General features: G+C 37.6%; 1 protein-coding gene and 1 pseudogene across 7 annotated transcripts in view; both read left to right on the forward strand.

Moving 5' to 3' along the window:
* The window catches only part of DLC1 (DLC1 Rho GTPase activating protein), a 394,038-nt gene that overhangs the window by 63,731 nt on the left and 306,155 nt on the right, over positions 1-24,152 (forward strand). The window lies entirely within an intron of this gene.
* Positions 22-8,420, forward strand: LOC145717781 (large ribosomal subunit protein uL13 pseudogene; annotated as a pseudogene).

Genomic DNA, 24,152 nt, shown 5'->3' on the forward strand with positions numbered 1-24,152 from the left:
GCAAACAATGAATCATGGAACACTACATCAAAAACTAATGATGTAATGTATGGTGATTAACGTAACATAATAAAAAAAAAAGAAAAAAACTGGTTAGAATATTGAAGAGAACAAGCAATAAAATAGAGAATTTTAACAAAGATATGCATAAAATTCACCAGAGGCATCTATTAAAAAGAATCATATTGGGGGTGGGAGGCGCCTGGGTGGCTCAGTGCATTGAGCATCTGACTCTTGATTTCAGCTCAGGTCATGATCTCAGGGTTGTGAGGATCTAGCCCTGCATCAGGCTCCACACTGAGCATGGAGCCTGCTTCCCTTTCCCACTTCTCCCCCCTCCCCTGCTTATGTACATGCTCTCTCTCTCAAAAAATAAACACTTCATGGAACACTTCATCTAAAACTAATGATGTAATGTATGGGGATTAACATAAGATTAAAAAAAATAAATAAATAGATAAATAAATACTTCAAAAATTTTAAGAAAGAATCAAATGGAAATTCTAGGTATAAAACCTACATGACTGGAATTAAGATTTTAATAGACAAGTTTTATAAAAGATTTAACTTATTGACCTAGAAAATCAGTAGTAGCCAGGCTTATTCACAGATGAAACAATGGAATTTTTAAATGTGATATTATAAATATTAGCAACAGGGGCACCTGGGTGGCTCAGTCAGTTAAGTTTCTACCTTCAGCTTGGGTCATGATCCCAGGGTCCTGGGATGGAGCTCCCTATCAGGCTCTCTGCTCAGCAGGGAGCCTGCTTCTCCCTCTGCCTGCCGCTCCCCCTGCTTGTGTCTTTCTGTCAGATAAATAAATAAAATCTTTTTAAAAAATATTAACAACAAGTAATTTGATTTCTAGAGGTGAATTGATAGAAAAAAGGACAGAAGCGGGTGCCTGGGTGGCTCAGTTGGTTAAGCGACTGCCTTCGGCTCAGGTCATGATCCTGGAGTCCCTGGATCGAGTCCCGCATCAGGCTCCCTGCTCGGCAGGAAGTCTGCTTCTCCCTCTGACCCTCCCCCCTCTCATGTGCTCTCTCTCATTCTCTCTCTCTCAAATAAATAAATAAAATCTTTAAAAAAAAAAAAAAAGGACAGAAGCAATAGTTGAAGAGAATATGGTCAAGAATTTTCCAAAACCCTTTTCCAGGAGGCTGCTGAAGATGGCGGAGTAGCAGGTCCTGGTGCTCGATGGCCAAGGCCATCTCCTGGGCTTCCTGGTGGCCACTGTGACCAAACAGGTGCTTCTGGGTCAGAAGGTTGTAATCGTGTGCTGTGAGGGCATCAACATTTCTGGCAATTTCTACAGAAACAAGTTGAAGTACTGGCCTTCCTCTGCGTGAACACCAACCCATCCTGTGGCCCCTACCACTTCCAAGCACCCAGCCGCATCTTTTGGCAGACAGAGGCATGCTGCCCCACAAGACCAAGCAAGGCCAGGCTGCCCTGGACCACCTTAATATGTTTGATGGGATCCCGCCACCCCAGGGACAGGAAAAAGCGAATGGTGGTTCCTGCTGCCCTCAAGGTGGTGCGCCTGAAGCCTACATGGAAGTTTGCTTACCTGGGGTGCCCTGCTCATGAAGTTGGCTGGAAGTACCACGCAGTAACAGCCACCCTGGAGGAGAAGAGGAAGGAGAAGGCCAAGATCCATTACCAGAGGAAAAATTGACAAATACACACAGGTCCTCAAGACCCACGGACTCCTGGTCTGAGCCCAATAAAATTGACTGTTCACTCCTAAAAAAAAAAAAGAAAAGAAAGAAAAAAAGAAATTTCCAAAACAGGGGCACCTGGATGGCTCAGTCACTTAAGTGTCTGCCTTTGGCTCAGGTCATGATCCCAGCCTGAGCCCCACCTCGGGCTCCCTGTTCAGCGGGGAGTCTGCTGCTCCTTCTGCCCGCACCCTGCTCATGCTCTCTCTCACTCGCTTGCGCTCTCTCAAATAAATAAATTTTAAAAATCTAAAAAAAAAAAAAAAAAGAATTTTCCAGAACAGGTTAAAAGACAATTTCAAGAATGTTACAAATACAGATAAGAATAAATACAATGGGGCACCTGGGTGGCTCAGTTGTTCAGCGTCTGCCTTCAGCTCAGGTCATGTTCCCAGGGTCCTGGGATCGAGCCCCGCATCAGGCTCCCTGCTCCGCGGGAAGCCTGCTTCTTCCACTCCCCCTTCTTGTGTTCCCTCTCTCATTGTGTCTCTCTCTGTCAAATAAATAAAATCTTTAAAAAAAAAAGAATAAATACAATGATATTCACTTTTAGGGAAGTTGTAATAAAACTTAAAATTCAAAAGGGTAATCTTAAAAGCAAGTAGAAAAAAAACAGCCTTATAATCAAAAGATGAACAATATACCTAAAAGAACAAGTGACTCAGCAATAATTAAATACGTAGTCCCTGCACTGTTAGATACAATGGAGTACACATTTGAGGAGAAATAAGGGAAAAGTCTAGAATCGTATGAGTATTATGACTATTGGTTTATAATGCCTTATCAATGAAGAAAATGGGCCTAGCTTATATAGAGCCTCCAGTTAGAGAAATGAAGAAAATGGAAATGTACAAACCAATAAGACATGTAATTAAAGGAATAAAGCAAAAACTTATTACTGAAGTGAGATGACTGTTTTTCAAATTACATTGAAGATTTTCATAAACTGTAACTGTCACTAAATACTGCAGATAATCACTCTGAATCTCTTCTAACACTGAATAATACTTACTTGTATTCTTGTAATTTTAAGAAAGTGCAGAGTGCTGTGGAATAATATTTTATAATAAAAAATAACTGGATCAAGACAAATTTGTGAGAAGAAAAATATGGTAGCTTGAATTAATCAAAGAGTCAGTATTATGTTGGTCGTAAAAATAACACATTAAAGTTTTTAACAGTGGTTTTCTTCATTGCTTTGGAAGTGTAGAATGCACCTAAACCTACCACATCAATCATTGCAAATTTCTCTTTGTTACTCATTTGATTCTATCTACTTAAGACTGGGAACTCTAAGCCTATCTTCTGAGTTTATGATCCTGAAATATTTTTGCTTTGCTTATTAAGAAGAATTTGTGCATTATGGACCTACACTAAAGCTTAAAAACATATTGGTGTATTTATATCACAGACTTGACTAATACAATGCTTTGCAGATTCTGGATAACTGCAGGATATTGCTGACTAAGCTTGCATCTAAGTAAGAACCGTAAATCCTGGGTGAAGGGGAAGGAGAGAAATGCAGTACAACAGCTGCCTTTTGGATATTCATAATGCTCACTGTCATACAAAGGCTGAGAGAAGTATTACATTTTCTCCAAGAAGATCTTTTTGCCCGTGTTTCTCGAATTAAGTAGCCACTAGAATCCTTACTATTAATCCTTAGTTAATACTGATGTTCTTTGAAATTAACATTTGTTTGAACACTTCGATAAAGCACTAATTAGAACTTGAAGCTTCCAGTGGCCATGGGGGGTGATTTCGTATCAGTTCAGCATAATTTAACAAGTCATGGAGGACCAATGTGTGTAGTAGACAAAATCAAGGCATTAGAATTATAACATGTTTATATATTGTTTCTCTTGAGTTTTTTGTTATAGTTTTTTGGGGTTTTTTGTTTGTTTGTTTTTAGCTCAAATTTTTGCTCTATTTTTTTAACTAACAGAAGAACTATAGATAATGATTGTTAAGGGGAAAGCAAAGCTAGTCTTTGTGCTCCTGGAATTACCCTCATATTCTCCTTTAGTTTCAACTCAAACTGGGCAATAAAACAAAATAGGGATGAAGGAGATGTGTACAGAATGCCATGTTTCTTCTGGCTTCCAGATCCTGAACATTTGTCCATTTGGGGGCTTTGAATATATTGAAGATGAATAAAATTTTTCATAATGGTAGTTTGGTAGAATTATGCCAGGACATATTTTAAGTTTGGACTATTTGTTAGTATCACATATCATAATTAGAATTCACTTTCTGAGGAGGTATGAATAAAGCACTGTTCTTGCAAAATATTTCTAGGCATATATGTGGATAGTGAATAAAGAGTAAAAGTAATTCCACACAAAATGCTAAGAAGTAAAGTGACAGGGAAATTATTGTTGGAGAGAAGTAGTTGTCACTTCTGTCTTTTTAAATTGACTTCCTTCCTTCTCACTAGTTACAGAATTCCTTAGGTGTACTTTTTCATCTAATGTCCTTTCTTACTGAGCTTTTATTCTTAGGACTCACCACCATGGCTTACTCTGAAGTATTTCTGTATTATTTAGAAAAAGAACTAGATGATTCAGAAAAAAATAAGCAGGGCTCCTTTAAATTTCTACTGAAATTTTAAGTATGTAAAAGTAACATCACTCTTTGTAGACATTACATTGAGATATATAGTTAATCAACAAGAGCTGAGACAAGAATGTTAAGATTTTTATAGGCAAACTACTTTACATATCTCTTTATATTTACTAACATGTTTTCAAATAATAATAATAATAAACAAAGCCGTTTGTATGAGTAGTACTTGTGAAACTCAATAATACCAAGGGAAGTCTCCAGAGATCATTAAATAACTTTCAGTGAGCATAGAATTTAATTGTTTTTCTCAAGTTAGATTCCATGGAGTCCTGTTTTTGCAAGATAAACTATAGGTAAAACAGGTTTCTATGATCAAAACAGAATAAGAAACTTGGGCATACTCTAGAGTATTTATAGACTTTCTTGATAATTCATAGATACTAGAAATGTATAGCTACTTTTATCAAGGATGTTCTGAAAATCCTGCAGTAAAGAAACTAGTGTCTCTCAAAATTTATTTGACCAAAGACTTTTTCCATTCCAATACCTATGATCATCTCACAGATCCAGTGTTCACTGGAATACACTTCCAGGAACGCTGAACTGTTTTTATGGTCATGTTATCCTCCTGTTGGGAAGGGTATTCTTAGAGTAAGTTCAAAAAGCTGTTGGTCCAGAAAAAAAAAAAAAATCATTTCTACCAGATGATTGTGTCTAGAGCTATCATAAGCTTCTTTATCACAAATGAATTGTGAAGGAAAAGACATTCTTTCCTGTACTAAACAGGTATAAGAAAGACAGAGGCACCAAGTCTGCCTCAACTGGCTAGTGGTACTTGGAAGATGATGTAACACTTCTTTCTAGGAAACCACAATCAACTAGTTGTAGCTTTCTGATGTCATATTTGCTACAAGTCCCCCAGAGTGCTAGACACAAGAACTTGAGTTTTAGGGGCGCCTGGGTGGCTCAGTTGGGTAAGCGTCTGCCTTCGGCTCAGGTCATGATCCCAGGATTCTGGGATCGAATCCTTCATGGGGCTCCCTGCTCAGCGGGGAGCCTGCTTCTCCCTCTCCCTCTACCCTTCCCCCTGCTTGTGCTCCCTCTCTTTCTCTCTCAAATAAATAAATAAAATCTTTAAAAAAAAAACAAAACAAAAACAAAAAACTTGAGTTTTAGCTTGGGTTTTATCCTTCAGTGGAATTTTGACTCAAAAATAACATACAAGGTATATGTTACTATTAGAATTTGAAAGGATGCTAAGATTGGTGCAAATACTAATTGCATTTAAAGTTTGTTAATTTACACTTGGGTGCATTATCAATTTGGAATTTTTTCAGTTAGAGAGGGTTGTATAAATAACAGAAAATGCAGTACCTAAACCCAAACATGTGGCAGAACTTCACTTATTCAGCAAGGGTCAGCAAACTACTGCCTGTTTGCCAACTCTGACCCTCTGCCTTTTCTTTAAATAAAGTTTTATTGGAACGCAATCATGTTCATTTGTTTACATATTGTCTATAGCCACTTTTGTGCTGGAACAGAACTGAGTAGTTGTGACAGAGGCTCTAAGACACATGAAACCGCACAGATTTACTCTCTGGCCAATTATAGAAAAAAGTTTGCTGCCTCCTGGTTTGCAAAGTGTATTGGTGTGTGTACTGATATGTGTAATGAATCAGGGTCAGTGGATGGAGAGTAATCATGGAGAGGAGGTGACTGTTTTGGATAGGAAACGTCTCTGCACAGAGATGACATTTGAGCATAGACAGACCTGAAAAAAAGTGAGAAAGCTGGCCTGTGAAACTCTGGGAACAGTCTGCTTGACAGAGGCACCCCACCTGGCAGTTTGAAACACTAGAAATGCAGTGGGCAGAGGGTGACGTGAGAAACGCATGAGTAGTAGGAGACGTGGTCCTTGGGATAGGCCAGATCACTACTTCTTGCAACAGTAGATTCTGATTGTGAGTGGTAGGAAGCCTTTGAACTGTTCGGAGTTAGAGAAGTAACATGAACTCACTTGTTTTAAAACAATCATTCTGGCTGTTTTGTTGAAAACTAATGCCAGAGAAATAACTAAGAATGAAGTAGGGCAACTTTAAATTTAAAAAACAAACAAACGAAAACTGTAATATGTATTCTACCATCAGCTACAAAGATAATACTGATTAATCACCTGTCACCAGTAAAGGCCATACATGAGGACAGTAGTTTCAACTTTGGTAGCATAATAAGATCTCCTTGGTAGTTTTTAAAAAATGCAGGTGCTAAAGTACACAAAGAGATCCTGATTTAATTTGATTGCAGTGGGGTTTGGGACATTGATTTGTTTGTTTCTTTGTGTGTTTGTTTGTTTAAAGCTCTCCAGACCTCTCTAATGTGCAACCATGAGTGAGAACCAGTGCTTTAGAGAAAAATATACAAGACCAACAAAATGTTAATTTTATTTATTTATTTTTTTTAAAGATTTGTTTGTTTTTTTTATTTGAGAGAGAGAATGAGATAGAGAGCATGAGAGGAGGGAGGTTCAGAGAGAGAAGCAGACTCCCTGCCGAGCAGGGAGACCGATGCGGGATTCGATCCTGGGACTCCAGGATCATGACCTGAGCCGAAGGCAGTCGCTTAACCAACTGAGCCACCCAGGCACCCAAAATGTTAATTTTATATGATAGCTAAATATACAGTGCCATAGAAGAAAGCGGATTGATGTGTAACCTAAGTTGTCCAGAAGTTCACTCTTTCTAGGGACTTTATAAGAATCTCAGAACTATTCAGTGCCCTGGACAACTTTAAAATCAGATCAGGGACCTCGTTGTCTGAAGCAGGCATAACTCTGCTTAGATGTGTCAGTATCAAATGGCCTTTAGAGATCCCAAGCAGCCTCTCAATTCTGTTATTTGAATCAATTTGTACTACATTTATGACCTGATGGTGTTTGCTGGCAGGGAATTTCATAGGTTGGAAGTTTTAAACACAGTCATCTGTGACCAGACAAGCCCCTTAATGATAGCCACAGAGGCCGCTGCAGATCTGCCTACACAGGGGTCTCTGGGAGCTAGTTACCAGAGTAATACAACAATATTATTTGCTATACATAAGCATGTGGACCTTCTAAGCCTCAGACATAGCCATTACATGAGGTCATGTGTGCTGATGTGATTTGTTGAAAGAAATAAACATAGAATCAATCATGAGAAAAGAGACCTTCTTACTGTGAAAATGATTCACTTGGCTTTGATCACGTGTGAGATAGAATTCTGTGTTTTGACTGTAAGAAAATAGAAGTCATAGTTTGACATTCAAAAGATGTTCCATTGACTGAAATGTTCACAGGCATGTCCTGGAAACAGAAGAAATCAGTGTGGACCTAAAAGAGAGCCAGCTTCATGTCTAATGAAAATCAGGCCACAGGCTTTCAAATACACTATCACTCCTTCCTCTCCTTCCCTGTTTTTGTTTCACCTTGATTAATGCTTTCATTCAAGGGAAAACTGGGTCTGTTTGCTAGAGCCTTCAGTTCTCCACCTGTCAACTTGAGAACAGTAGAAATAGCATCGAGGAGAAAAGGGCAAAAAGAGGTGGGAGCTACATAAATTTTGAGGACAAAGTAGGAGCTCAGCAGGTCATCCGAGCTTTTGGTAAATCTTAGTGTCATGATGAAAATGATTTCAGTGTTTTCGGGTACAGGCCTCAAGATGATTAACTCAAAACTTATGTGTCTATAAATTAAATATATTCTCTCAAGGTTTGCATTTTAACATATATTTTTAGAAATGCAGATTTTTATTGACTATTTTATACAAGAAACCTTCAGTCTCCTTTAACACAAGAGCTGGGTCACATAACGCTAGTTTTCCCCCTAAAGGTACAAAGACATAGGGAAAGTTCCTTTTTCAAACCTTAAATCCGTGAGCATCTGGTGATCAAATACATTCTCACATTTCTAGTAGTATGTGATTTTTTTTAAATGTTTTATAAATTTTGGCAATGTGTCAAACAAATAAGCCATTATAACATCAAGCATCTTTTACATGGCACTGGATCTTAAAGATAGAGCAATGGAACAGAGCTCTGGGAAAACACAATTTCCTCCTCAGCTTGTCTGTTTTCTTCATTGTCCAGTTGCTGTGTGTTAAAAAGCTGCTTCAAAACTAAAAAAAAAAAAAGTTTTTTAGTTACTCCTAAAGGGATTTTTAAATTTATAAAGCCCCAATTGTCCAGACAATGATTTAAAAAAAAAATCTAAGAATCTCTTTTTATGAGAGAGTCTGGAAAAGTGAAAATAATGAAGACTGAAAAAGGGTGAGTGCTTTTGGTGTGCTGACACAGTTTCTCATTTCAAGGATTAGTCTTGATAGGTAATTGAATACAGGATAGTAAAATTTGATATAATGTTATTTTCAAGAAAAGCACAAACCTGCTGACCTAATACAATAAGCCCAAATCAGGAGTAGTAGTCTCTTTTTCCAATTTATCTCTACAGAACACATGTTTCCTATATACATTTGGACAATATGAAAGAAAAAAAAAAAGAGTGGGAAGCAAGATACCTGGATTCTGGTCCCTGCTTCCCATATTTGGTTTGGGGAAGGTAATTGTTATTTCTGTAGTCCTAAATTTCCTCATTTATAATTGAGAAAGTTGTACCAGAGCTCTAAAATTCCTTATCTATATCTCTTTCTTGGTTAACTTACCATTTGTACTCCCTCGGTAGGTTTATCAGAAAATGTGTATATTTGTTTCCTAGGGCTGTGTAACAAAGTATCACAAACTGGGTGCCTTAAAACAATAGAAATTTATTTTCTTACAGTTCTGGAGGCTAGAAGTTTAAAATCAAGGTGTTTAAATCTAGAGCGTTCTCCCTCTGAAGGCTGTAGGAAAGAATCCCTTCCTGCCTCTTCCTAGCTTCTGCTGTTGTCAATAATCCTGGGTATTCCTTGTCTTGAAGATGCATCATTCCTACCTTAGCCTTTGTGATTACATGGTCTTCACTCTTCTCTCCTGTATGTCTACATCTAGGTCCAAATTTCTGATTTCTTATAAGGACACCAGTCATTGAATTAGGGCCTACCATAATCCAGTCTGACCTCATCTTAACTTGATTATATCTGCAAAGACCCTATTTCCAAGTAAAGTCATTCACAGGTACCAGGGATGAAGACTTGAGCATATCTTCTGGGGAACACAGTTCAACCGAGAACAATGTGTATGAAACCACTCAGCTACCTAAGATTATGTTTAAATGAGATATAATCAGAATATTTACTCTCTGGTCTGTATCTCATGCCTGTTTGTTTACCATGTCCAATAAAGCAGCCTACAAATTCAAGGAATAGTTAGATTTATTGACAGAGGCAGAGAGAAATTTCACCTCATTTTTTGTTAACAAAACTCAATCCACTCCAGCTCACTATTACCCACTTTGATAATTTATCAAATATTGCTTTACATTTTTATTAAATACTTAAGTGTATCTTGAATTCCCAAATCTTAAAAGGTATTATGTTTTTTATCTGCCCTCTCCCCCTAGTCTAGTCTGGTTTCTTATATACCACAGATAATTCAATAATGACTCAATTGACAGACTATCACAATAGTTATGGGGGTCAGTTTCATCCTGCCAACATCCACCCAAAGTCCTCAGCCACATCATCCTTCTGTCACTCTCGTTCTTTCTTATGCTGACATGCACATACACACACACACACACACACACACTCTCTCTCTCTCTCTCTCTCAGTACATTCCCATTGTTTACTCCTGTGCCTGCACAATTTTACAGTTCCAAAGATAATGCTAATAAATTTTGTGGATTGAGAATGGGAAACTGAAACTACTGGTTTCCTCTAAATATGCTTAAAATCTGGAGCAGGGACGTGTTGGGTTATGGAAATCTATTTTGTAAAAAGAATGGTGGCTTAGAAGTCATTATTATACCCCGAATCTGTTAGTTCTAGTTAGCTAGCTAGTTATAGGAGCACTATCTGGAATATCATCCTCATTTGTAACACTCTAGAATTAGTTTGTTACCAAGTCCATGATTAAATTAGAGTTTGTTATCAAATACATGATTCTGTAGGAACATCCACTTTTTTTTCTCCTTCCAGTGAACACAGAGTAATTGGGGAAAATTTTGTCATTTTTTATATTTGTTCCCAAAAGAGAGGGGTTTTTTTTTTTTGAGTCAACAGATCATGTCTTGTAAAATTTATAGGACCAAAGTACCCTGACATCATACATAATGGAAGAAAACGGCCTGAATGTAATTGCATAATCTTATTTCAGTATGTGAGTTTTAGAGATAAAACAAATCATTTACTTGCCATTTCAAATGAAGAAAGCTTAAGAGTCTTGCAACTTATAATAGGATTTACCACTTAGGTATTTGACAATCAGAAAAACAGACTTAATTGTTAACTCGTCACACAAGGGACAGACATTTGTGATTGGTTTATGTGAGAACAACTTTTTTTTAAAGATTTAATTTATTCCAGAGAGAGAGTGTGTGAACAGGCAGAGGGAGAGGGAGAGAGAGGATCTCAATCAGACTCCCCACCGAGCTAGGAGCCTGATGCAGGGCTTAGTCCCAAGACCCTAAGATCATTACCTGAGCCAAAATCAAGAGTCCACCACTTAGCCAACTGAGCTATCCAGGTGCCCCAAAAATAACCCTTAGTCCATGCTTTTTTCCTGACATCAGGTTACCTTAATAGAAATTTCCTTGGTGGAAATGTGACACTCCACCACGCCCTCCAGAGTGGCAATACCAAAGATTTCTTTCACCACTTCCCTCAAGCCTTTCTGGGCACCCTTGCCCCAGAACATCAGCACACACTTTCCACAGTGAAACTTGCCTTTTTGTTCAAAGAGAAAATAGATTCACGGGTCGCATATTTCCTTCTCCTTTCCTTCTCCCCACAAATGTACATGTCTTTTCATGAATTCGTCCTTTCAGCCTTAATGAAATAGGAATCCCACTTGCCTCCCATATAGCCATAATCTTCACCTGTTTCCTGGATCCCATCCCTTCTACCTCAGTGACTCTGCTCCATCAATTTTCCTCAATATCGACGCTATCAACAACTTTTCCTTCTACTGGCTCTTTCTCTTCTACTTACAAATTAGATTTAGTCTTCTCTATCTTTAAGAAAGGAAAACAGAAAAAAGGAGAGGAGGGCAGGACAAAGAAAAGAAATAAACCTGCACCAACTGTACATAATCATATAGCAGCTACTCTGGAACCTTTTTTTCTTCTCAGCCTAGCCTTTTGTAAGGCCAGTCTGATATCATTCTCTTCATAATCTCACCTCCTGTTTACACCTCATGTGACTCTGTCTGTCACCTTCACCACTATACTGGAACTACTCCTACAAATATCACCAGCCATCTCCTAGTTGCCAAAACTAAAAGGCATTTGATTCTTTTTCTTGCATTTTCACAGACCACATCACACTCTCTATTACCAATAATCTCTTCCTATAGGAGAAAGAGATTTCCAGCCCTGATGCTGTAAAGCAAAGATCATCCCTAAAATTTAGAGTATTGTCTTTTTTAGTGAAAAGAATTGAACACCTCCCCAGTAATGTTAGAATGTAAATTAACTTGCTATGTGTGTGTGTGAGTTATAAAACTGTGGGATTAAAATGAGAATTCTAGTGTTCCTATTTGCATGAGTGCCTATAAGATGTATTATATCATTTAGTGATTGATAATATATTGTTTTGTAACTATTCACACTAACTTTTCTTGGGTTTTCCTCCCAAATTCAATCACAATTCCCATGTACACCATGTTGTTTAGTTTTCTTTTTAGTGAAGGACCACTAAAATAACTCAAACTAATGCCATAGCCTAATCAACCCTCACTTGACTTTTGACTGACATGGAAGAATTAATTGTGGATTTTATAGCTTATCCTTATTTGTTTCGTATTCATTCTCTCTTATTTTTTTTTCATTTATCAATGTTCTTCATGCAGCTAGATATAACAGCAATTAGTTGCATATGCCATGTTATAATGCTTTTAAACTTCAAATTATATTGTGAATTTTTTTTCTATCTCAATAACTATCTATTCATCATATAACCCATTGTTTGGAATTTGTGGCAATGAAATACATTTTACAAAAAATCTAGTAGTTTATAAAATTCTGTATTTTATAACATTTAGTTTTAAGATTGAGTATTTCTGAGAAATATGATATTGATTCTTCTCAGCCTTTCTATTGTATAGGATCAATTACCAAGTTCCATAGACCAAAGTATTTCAGGTAATTTTGCCTATTTTTCTTTTTTTTTTTTAAGATTTTATTTATTTACTTGACAGAGAGAGACACAGTGACAGAGGGAACACAAGCAGAGGGAGTGGGGGAGGGAGAAGCAGGCTTCCTGCCAAGCAGGGAGCCTGATGTGGGGCTTGATCCCAGGACCCTGGGATCATGACCTGAGCTGAAGACAGACGCTTAACGACTGAGCCACCCAGGTGCCCCTTGCCTATTTTTCATTCAATGGAGAAAGTGCATTTCCAAGTTGAACCTCTACTTTTCACCTTCATAACTACAGTAGAAATTTTTAGACAGTAAGTACAACCTCAAGTCCTAAAAGCCATTTTTCTTTTTCTTTTGCTTCCTTCCTTCCTTCCTTCCTTCCTTTAAAAGAGAGAAAGCAAGTGCATATATATGGGGGTATGGGGACGGGCAGAGGGAGAGAGAGAATCTTAAGCAGGCTCCATGTCCATCATGGAGCCTGACACAGGGCTCAATCTCACGACCCTGAGAGATCATGACCTGAACCAAAATCAAGAGTCTGACACTTAACCAACTGAGCCACCAAAGAACAACTAAAAGCCATTTTTCAAAATATTGACTTAAGGTATCTCAGTGGTCTGTGGCCCTCAAGTGTATCTCCTGCTTCTTGGATTCTAATTCATAATTGTCACTTAGCACCCATCACAAATTAAAAGTCCAATATTCGTATCTACTGATTGAGAGTAATTAAGCAGATTCTTTTCTTTAAAATCACTACTCTGTATCATTGGGTTTCAAACCTCAATGTTTGTAAGAATCATCTAGGGCACTTGGTAATATGCAAGTGTCCAGTCTCACCTACTATGATTTGGTAGGCCTTGAAGGAGACCTGTGATCTGGCATTTCTAAAAAGCATCACAATGTTTCTGCCAGAGCTGTTTGATGAGCCACACCTTAAATACCACTATGGCGTGTACATTTTATCTTATAATTTCATTTTATTTGTCATGATGTGTTTGCCCATTTTATCATAAACCAGCAAAGTTTCTCTAATGATTAAAATCAAAGTCTTCAGAATAATAAAAGGCCTTAGACTTCATTGAATCCAGTGGTTTTCTGGATTCCTGTGTAACTTTATGATTAGGCAGAGATTCTACAAAGAGTAGAAGGACAGAGAAGGGTAAAGTCTCTGCCTTCCCTCACCACATCATGTTGCCCTACAGCCCTGCCTTTGATCTCTTCCATATATTGGATTATTGTGTAATATATTCTTTGAAGAAATGGTTCTTTGTCTTCAAGAAATATGAAAACCACAAATTAGTCCAATGTTTGTATTTCACAAATGAGATAACCAAGTCCTTAGACAAGTTTTCTTTGCTGCCCATGAGCATAAAGCTAGAAAATGTGAGAGCCTAGAGAAGCAGAAAACAAGAAAAGAAAATAAAAAATTACAAGATAATAAGATGTCCCCTGTTCTCAAGGAAACTAAAGTGTAACTGTGAGACAAGAATGGTGAAACTAGAATAAGAAACAAATAGTACTAGTGCAAATTATATTCTGTACTATGTGCTTTGGGATGATTAGAATAGGCCTTATCAAGAAAGCAGAACTTGAACTAGGCTCGAATTGGAATAAGAATTAGAAAGAAAGGAAACACATGGATGTGCCCTTGCGGGAAGGAGGACCTTAGCATGGCATGTGAGTATGCTAAGAAAGAGACTAGAATACAAGGGCCTATGAGCTCTGGGTTGAGGGAAAGGGGAAAATCAGGTTGCAGTGATGGCTTAAGATCAGTGTATGAAGGAACTTTTGAAGAACAGTATGAATAGTTCACTCCTAACCTATTTCCTAATTTCTTAAACTTCTCAATTCCTCTACGACTCTATTCAGAAAAATTACCCTAAAATACTGTCAAATAAAGAGAAGCAAATGGCCAGCAGAACACTCATTGGCCTTCTGGAATGGAATATATGGGGGAAACTGAGACAGAAGTGGCAGCAGGCATGAATTTCCACTACTGCCCATCACATTGAAGTACAACCCATTGGGATCCAGCTGGAACAGACATTAGATACTGCAAAAAAGCAGAACTGGAGCCAAACAGCCATATGACATTGCAGAACGTTTGGCCTCCAGCCCTGTTTTACCATCCCAGCATTCCTTGCTTGGGGAGCACCAGCCCTTTCCCTGGAATGATAATGGGGCTGGGGTCCATGATAGCCTGGTAGATTCCAGATCTCTTCCACCATCCCAACATTCCACTCTCTTGCAACTCAAGGGGCTTTTTAAAGATCAACATCATTAGGATCACCTTAAAGTTTGCTAGAAATTCAGAATCTCGGGCCCCAAAACAGACCTACTAAATCAGAATCTGTATTTTTAACAAGATCTCTAGGATATTTGTATGTCCCTTCAAGTTGGAGAAACACTGCTTTTTTAAAATTGATTAACTTTGGGGCACCTGGGTGGCTCAGTCTGTTAAGCATCTGACTCTTGACTCTTGATTTTGGCTCAGGTCATGATCTCAGGGTCTTGAGATCCAGCCCATGTTGGGCTCCATGCTCAACATGCAGTCTGCTTCAGAGTCTTGCCCTCTGCCCCTCCCCCCACTTTCTCTCTCTCCCTCGCAAATAAAATAAATAAATAAAACCTTTAAAATTGATTTACTTCAGCATTAGCTTGACCAGTTTCTAGAGAGCTCTTTGGAGGTTATTTCCACCTGGAAGTCCACCCTGCAGGAAATCTATCTTAGACAACTTAGCTCTTACCTCTCAGAGACTCAACAGATAGAGTGTGCATTATAATCTCCTGGGGAGCATCTTTTTTTCCGAACTCAAGTCACCATGGAGTAGTGGTGCATTCCTCAAAGTACTATTCTATGAAAAACAAACAAATGGAGAAAAAGGTGCTATGCTTAAACATGTTTGAGAAATGCTCAGTTAAATAAAGCTAAATGATTTTATTTACTTCAGGAATTCTCAAAGTTTTCAATATGTGTATGGACATTATGATGATTCAGAAAATAATTACAGAAAGCAAAAATCATAGAAAACAGAATTTCACAAATTTATTTGATTATTCAAACATTTCTCTCAAGTCACAGCTCTTAACATTTTGAGTGAAAAATCCCTGCTAAAATCCTCAAGTACCAATTTGGAGAACATTAAGCTAGGCCCATGTGTGTGCTTGAAATAAAGTTATGATTAAAGTAAAGCACACAGCATCTCTTGCCAATAGACATATTTTCTTATCCCATGACTTGCATGGACCCAGCAAATATGTTTGCATCTGCCATCCCTCTGTTCTCTTTTGCCACTTTATCTGGTTTCTTTTTTTTTTTTTTAAGATTGTATTTATTTATTCGACAGAGAGAGTGAGAGAGTACAAGCAGGCGGAGCAGTAGAGGGAGAGGGAGAAGCAGGCTTCCCCGCTGAGAAGGGAACCTGACATGAGGCTCGATCCCAGGACCCTGAGATCATGACCTGAGCCGAAGGCAGACGCTTAACCATCTGAGCCACCCAGGCGCCCCAACTTTATCTGTTTTCCCTAGCACACTCTCACACAAAGACCTAGAAATCACTGAGATTAAAAGACTAATAAGAAAAACAAAAGTCCTTTCCTTCCTGAGCTCTACATTTTAATCATAGCCCTTCCCTTGTTCTCAAAGAAGCCATTTGTACAGAGGGTTTTGTCTCTCTAAGACCAAACTGGGAACTCTGCTACCAGATTTCTGGCCAGACAGTCAAGCAGTCAGTATATCAAGTGACCACCATGTACTTAACATTTTATTAGGAACTGTGAGGAGTGCAAAAGCATAAGAAGATATTATTCCTGCATCCCAGAGCTTCAGTCTAATAAAGGATTAAGAGTTTGTTTCTAACAAGGGTGGAAACTGTGAAATGCTCTAGAGAAAAGCATACAATTGAAAGGAACAAGATTTATTCCTGACCCCAAAGAGCTCACCATTTTTTCAAGAAAATAGACAAAAATGACTATCACAGAATGAGGAGCCTATGAGGGCAGTGCGAAAGGATTGATTAATTCTGAGAGAAAAGGGACTAAGAAAGGGGTCATAGAGAGGATGACTAATAAATTACGCCCTGGAGAATGGATAAGTTATTTCCACACAGAACAGGGAAAGAGGTGGATTCTGAGCTGAAGGGTAGCATAGATTTTAGGCTGACAGAGACAGAAACAGGTTAAGAAAGGTTTGTTTAATTTTTATGTATGTTAAGAAAATCAGATTCTGTGAAATTAGAAACAATTGGCGTGACATTATGTTGCTGTCATTAGGCAAGATGCACCTTCAGAGAGAGGAGAAATGAGTGAAGAGTGGAATGATCCTCTGGAGCTGGCCTATCATCCCTGGGTGGGAAGCCCAGAGGGCATACAGAACACCCCAGGGTCAGGACAGGGCCCTAAGAGCCAGGAGTCCACAGAGAGCTGTGGAAAAAGCTGGAAGAGAGGGGGCAGTGCATCGATAGCTGATAAAAGTTTGGGGAAACAGCTGGAAACCTGGGACTTTACCTAGAAAGGGTGCTGAACTCAGTACATAGGGAGAGAAGCCCAGTGCCGCTCACCACCTTTATGCAATCACAGAATAGTGCAAGGGGTGTGGGCTCAAAGCAAATAGCAGGAAGTCCTACAGATTAAAGTCTGGGCCACATCTGCTTCAGAAAAAAGCTAGGGGAATTAATACTTCAAAGTGGCAAGTTGTAGGCAAAAACCGGACAAAGTTAAGAAAAACCCCTGACATGACACTTTTCAGTAGGGTCTCATAAGTAAACTTGAGGTAAGTTCTAATGACTGCAGGGAGAATTCAAGGAAATCCTAGGGTAAGACAAATGTAGGCAACTCTTTAAGAGAAGGGAAAGTATAGAGAGAATTAGGCAATGGCACTATAAAAACAGGAGGCCCTATGAGATATGAAGGATATAGAAAAAAAATGTTGGGACACAGATCTGAGAGTAGGAACAACCGATTTCTCCATCTACCTTGCCACTACTAAGGCTCTCCCTGGCTTCAGTAGTCCTATCTGTTTAACGATGAAGTCACTCTAAATGGTCTCAAGTTCTCCTTCAGTTTTAAATTCTGTGATCATCAGAACAAAGAGGTAGAGTGAGAAAATGAGGCAAAGAGGCCAAGTAAAGGTTCACTTGAACGTAGAGAGTGTTGTCAGAAGTGTTTTATCTGAGAAATGGAAAGAAGGCGTTTATCACAATATAGACGCAAGTATTGAGATAACCAAAAGATACTGGTTCACTATTACCAAGGCAGTTGTTGCTAATACTACTAATCCAACCCCTTCACATCTCTAAAGCAGTATGTAATTTAGCAAGTGCTATGGAGGCTCAGAAGTGAAAGGAGGCATTTGTCTACTGCTTGCCAACTTTATGTTAGATGTTTATGTACTTAATAGCTATAATTTCTTTGTGGAAAAAAATTGTTATGTAACAATTACCTGAAAGATTAAGCATGGGCCGCTATTCAATTTGTATACAATCAAATAGATCCACTCAAAAAAAGGGGGAGAAACAGTTTTTAGGTGTTTTTTTTAGGGGGATACGGTTGTTTTTGCTTTATATGCATTAAACAACAATCAGCGTGGCCATGGTAATGTGGCATATTTTTGCTTCGAAATGGTATAATAACAATACTCACCCAATATTTCAAAAATTTCAGCGACCTGCAGCAGCCTCATTTACCAGGAGGGCTTTGTAATACCCCACGTCACCTTCTGCCCAAACACAGCCCCTCTGCCTCCCAGGGATCTCATTAAATGAAAAGATTGAGGTAGTGAACCACTTTCTCACTATACATGAATCTAAAAATGTCAGACTGTTAGTGTTGCTGGTATCATTCCCACTGCTGTTTGTTTGTTTTCTGAGTTTTCCTCTTTGGCTGAATAAAAATACTCAGTCCTGTGAACTCTGAGAGCAAGATGTGCCATTCTCTTGACCCACCACACGGCTCCATCAATATTGATTTGAAACAAACCCTCTAGGGCTGTCTGTGTTCCTGGCAACGTTTCAATACTAACATGTGGTTAATTTTTTAGAGGATTTTTCTTCCCTTTCCTGTGCTCAAGAGGAGCTGTGGAGTTTGTGGGAAATAGCAGCTTGATTCGTACATCTGTGGGGCTTGCATATTTCCCTCAGAGATAGTGACCCTTTCTTCCTAACCCTTCTTCCTTTGCTGCACTTTCTGTTCCAGGAAGTAGAAAGAAGCATACTCTAAATGCTTAGAAGGCTTTTAAGACAATATTCCTAGAGATGTGGTGTGTGAGAAAATTCATAGAACTCTCACTACTCACTCTCTCACAAAATTTAGCAGTTAAGGCATATTATCATATTTATGGCCATTCAAATTCAATATGCGTGGGTGCATTGTGTTACCGAATACAGGGGTTGTTATAAATACTTGCTCAAAAACAGGTCAGTTCTATTAACAACTAATTTCTGACCAAGAGCACAAGAAATATCTTAAGACAAATAATGAATAATGGAGATCTGATTTTTTTTTTTTGCCATTGCTGTTATTTTTTCCCAGGTGGGACAATGAGTTGTTTTGTTTTGTTGTAATTCCCGAAGTTCATGACAACTATCTACCAGAAGAGTATTTCTGTGTTTCTATTTTCAATAACATAAGGAAATATCTCCTTATTTTCCTATTAAATGAAATAAAGACATTTATTGGGATTATTTAATTTACCTCCCATTTTTATGGCTATAAATTTACATTTGGGTTATATTTTTCTAAGCAAATAACAGAATCTTAAAAATAATGAGATCATAATTCTTATTTTCCCCTTGGTTGGACTTTCTAAGTCTGTAATGAATCAGTGCTTTCAATTTACAAGGAAACATTTAGAATAAAAATATCCAGTCCTTTAACTTGCTTTCAGTAGAAGAACATGTACTTTGAATTATTTTATCAGTAATGGTGACAGGTCATACTATAAGATCTGTGCTTTCTCATGTATTTGACCTTTTAGTCATCAGCAAACATTTGTGGTTGAATACAATTTGAATAGAATTTAATCAAATTGAATAATGGCACACACCAAAGCAGAAATTGTGTGGAAATGACATTTCTGATTAAGTAGTCACAGAATGTTTAAGAAGTGCCCATTAATTTGATATATGTAAAAATATATTATCCTTACTATTTTATACTAGGACTCAACTATTGGCCACAAAGAACAATGAGGTAAAACTTCACTGACGCAGCAGAGTATCCTCTTCACCAACTTGTAAAATATGTCTATGTCTGCAAATTACTTAAATGGCAAATATAGGTTCACCTTGAAACAAACAGAAGAAATACTGTGCCACTTAGAGACCCTAAACAGAGGTGACCTACACAGGGGCAGTAGGGATTGCCGAGAGAGCACAATATTTTTACAAAAATACAATTATTTTCCTTATAATAGTATCATAATAAAGACCTGGAAAAGGGGAGTTGGTGGGTGAAGAGAAAAAAATAGATAAACACAAGCATGGTAAGCTTGAGAGACAGGGCAAAGCTGTGCAGTTCAATTCAGTTGGACAACTATTTATGTGTGTTTAGTTTATATCTTTTACTGCACTTTGTACAAAATTGTAGCCAGTGTTATTCTCACACCACCCTCCATTGAATCAGGTGCAAACTTACTTTATTAACATGTTTCATGTCCTGTTCCCAGCATACCTAGCACTTCATGCCTACCGTCCTTCCCATTCTTACTCAGCTTTCAAGGCTCAGTTTAATTGTGGTCTTCTCTGTGAAGCTCACCCTGTATCATCCAATCACAATCTCTCTCTCTCTTTTCCCCCTTTGGTTGCTTGTTTGCATGGCAGTCTACAAGATGTAATATAAACTTCTTAAAAGAAAAGAGGATTTGTTTCATCTCTTGTAACACAAAATAGTGTTAATTGATCTAATAGTTGCTCGATAAATATGGAAAAAAATTACACAGACCTCTCCCTGAAACCAGGGCTAGAGAAAGAGAGATGAGCCAAATTTGCCCCAAGAGTAAGTTAACTACTCAAAAAGAAGAGATTTACAGGTGCCAAAATACCCTTTTGTCAACCATCATACGCAGGAACCATGTGTAGTTTTCCTTGGTATATTTTAATCTTCTCTCCAGCTAACCTTCTCCTGTGGTCAAAACCTAGTGAGCCAATTGTTTCTTGATATTACTAATCTTAGACAGTTGTTTTTCCATTGGTTAAAAAGCTACACAGCCTCTAAAGTACTCTCCAGCTCTAAATTACTACTTTGTGGTTTGTTTCATAATTTTACCATGAAAGTAACAGAATTTTAGCACCAAGTAATGTCCCATCTACCTTGGACTTCTGAAAAGAGTGATATTATATTCTCTTAAACCTCACCTTTTGAAAACACAAATTACTTTTAATTATTTAACTCTCATTACATATATATTCTATATATACACTTCAAACAATGTTTTAAAGGAACGTGAATCCCATTTTAAAATGCCATTTAATATTCTTAAGGTCTCTAACTCACAAACTTTACCAGTCACATTTTTACTTGTGTTTATTTTTGATTATACAAATGATAACCAAGGAATTACTACCCATCGTAGGAAATAGGTACAAGTCCACACCACAGGAGATTCATATATTATAGAATTTAACTATTTGAATTAAAAGCCACAGAAACTTATTGGTCCCTTTTATGGGCACATAGTTTATATGGAGAACAAACAAGATATATAGATAAAGAAAAAAATTTCTTCCATGTGCTGGAGAGATTCCCCAGGCAGAAATTTGAGTTAAGAGTTATTACCATATTGGGAAAAAAGAAGGCATCGTTTGGTTTCCTTATGCACAGGAGAAAGGCAAACAAACAGGTCTTAATGATCTCAGGGACTTGGAAGATGAGTAACCTCAATATTTTGGAAGCAAAAAGCTATTTTTCAAATGTCCCTTTCCCTCAGAAGCATTATACCACAAAGACGTTTTTGAGTTTCTGTGAAGTCTTGTAAGGACACAAATAATGACCTACTCTACGGCCAACACATTTTCTAATCAGTGCATTTGAAAAGTCCTCTTCGATTAAAAAGAACCATGAGAGACTATGGACTCTGAGAAACAAACTGAGGGTTCTAGAGGGGAGGGGGGTGGGGGGATGGGTTAGCCTGGTGATGGGTATTAAAGAGGGCACGTGCTGAATGGAGCACTGGGTGTTATATGCAAAAAATGAATCATGGAACACTACATCAAAAACCAATGATGTAATATATGGTGATTAACATAACATAATAAAACACACACACACACACAAAAAAAAAAAGAAAGAAAAGGGAAAGTTCCATAGCAGCTGTTCATACTTTCTTTCTGTAGAAACTGACTTTCAGAGACTGATCATATTGTCATTAAAGACTGGGACTTAGTAGACAACTATTAATTAATCAAAAAATACTTTTGAGTTCCACTACATTCATTCTCTCTGCTGAGTACTTCCGTGGTTCCAGGGAAGCTGGATGCCCCGTCTCCTGCAGACTTTCAAAATGATGGGGAGACTAATGTGCATGAAATGCTTAATAATATAAGGGAGCTACTACTGACTGGTTATTCCTTTTTAATTTAGCGATCATCAAAAAGAGATTAATGAAAGAAATATCTATACTAAAAGGAAACTATATACATGCTGGAATTTAACTGTCAATGATTTGTGTTCATCTTGATCAACTTTATTGAGGAATAATTGACAAATATAGTTGTGTATATTTAAAATGTACGACATGATGATATGATATCATACACATTGTGGAATGATTACCAGGATCCATCACCTCACATGGTTAGCTTCTTGTGTGTGTGTGCACGTGCATGTGTGGAGAATGCTTAAGATCTACTGTAAGCAACTTTCAAATATGCAATACTATACTAATAACTATAGTTGCCATGCTGTACATTAGGTTCTCAGAACTTATTTTTCTTATAACTGAAAGTTTGTACCCTTTGACCTACATTTCCCTATTTTCCCCACCCCACAGCCCATGGCAGCCACCATTCTATTCTATAAAATCTACATATCCATAAAATCTCTAAAATCTTTAAAAATCTATAAAATCAGGTTCTCTTTTTAAGATTTCACATAGAAGTTATACCATGCGGTCTTTCTCTGTCTGGCTACTTTCACTTAGCATAATGTCCTCCAGCTTCATCTATGTTACCACAAATGGCAATATTTCCCTCTTTTTTATGGCTGAATAATATTCCTTTAGGGGTGGTCAATTCTTTAGGGGTGGTCCATTAATCCTTTAATGGACATGTAGGTTGTTTTCATATCTGGGCTATTTTGAATAATGCTGCAGTGAGCATCTCTATGGGATACTGATTTCATTTCCTTTGGATATATTCCCAGAAGTGGGATTTTTTGCTGGATCATATAGTAGTTCTATTTTTAATTTTTTGAGGAGCTACCATATTGTTTTCCATAGAGGCTCTACCAATTTACATTCCCACCAACAGTGCACACAAGGTTCCCTTTTCTCTGCATTCTCTCCAACATTTGTTTTCTCTTGTCTTTCTATACTAGACATTCTAACAGGTGTGAGGTCGTATCTCATTGTAGTTTTGATTTGTATTTCCCTGATAATTAGTGGTGTTGAGCACCTTTTCATATACCTATTGGCTATTTGTATGTCTTCTTGGAACAATGTCTTTTCAGGTCTTTTGCCATATTTTAATTACATTATTTGCTTTTGATTATTGAGTTATATGAATTCTTTTATATATTTTGGATACTATGCCCTTATCAATTGATGGTTTGCAAATAGTTTCTCCCATTCTGTAGGTGTTCCTTCATAACAGATTGCCTAATAATATCTTAAAAACTCTGACATATGTTTACTTAAATCACTATTTGGGTTAAGTACTTATCAATAGTCAACAATTTTATTAAATTCTATCAAGTTACATTGCATGGCACTAGCTGCCATTTAACTTAAGAAAATAAAATGTTGTCAAATAAGATATTTTTCTTAGCTCATTGCAAGTATGTAGCTAATTCCCTAAAACTTAGCCTTAAAATCGCAAATACAGAATCATCTAAATTATATTTTATATGCTTACTGACTAGAGCTCTGTAAATCTTAGCTTTTCTGTATGGAGTATCATTATATCATTTCTCACAAAATGTCAGTTTGGCTTTATGGTGGAGAGCCAAGGTCATAATGGTACTCTTTTCTATCTTTGGGCTAAAAGAAACAGTGCACCTATTCAGGAATTTGTCTAATCTGTAAGAAGAGAATTGTAACTCTGGTGAGTAACCAGGAAGATCAGGAACCATCAAATGGTTCCAGCCAGGACGCAATCTATTGAAAGTGGTGTCACAGAAAGAGATGACCACCAGATCTCAACAAATCTGGCTGCAGAGAGTGGCACTCAGGGAGGTAGAACCATGGGCAAGATCATCTCTTCACAAGTGAAAATTTAGTAACCTTACAATTTAGTAAACTTATTTACTGAATGTGTGGGCATCTTTCCATATCATTAATGAGGATTTTCAATCACTAAGTTAAAGGCTTCACAGTATGACAATATATGGATATACCAAGTCTTTTAAAATCATTCATGGTAACAGAAAAGATAGGAGGAAAAAAACGTATT

This window comes from Leptonychotes weddellii, chromosome 2 (genome assembly GCF_054177405.1).
Source record: "Leptonychotes weddellii isolate Sample4059 chromosome 2, ASM5417740v2, whole genome shotgun sequence".
Lineage (NCBI taxonomy): Eukaryota > Metazoa > Chordata > Mammalia > Carnivora > Phocidae > Leptonychotes > Leptonychotes weddellii.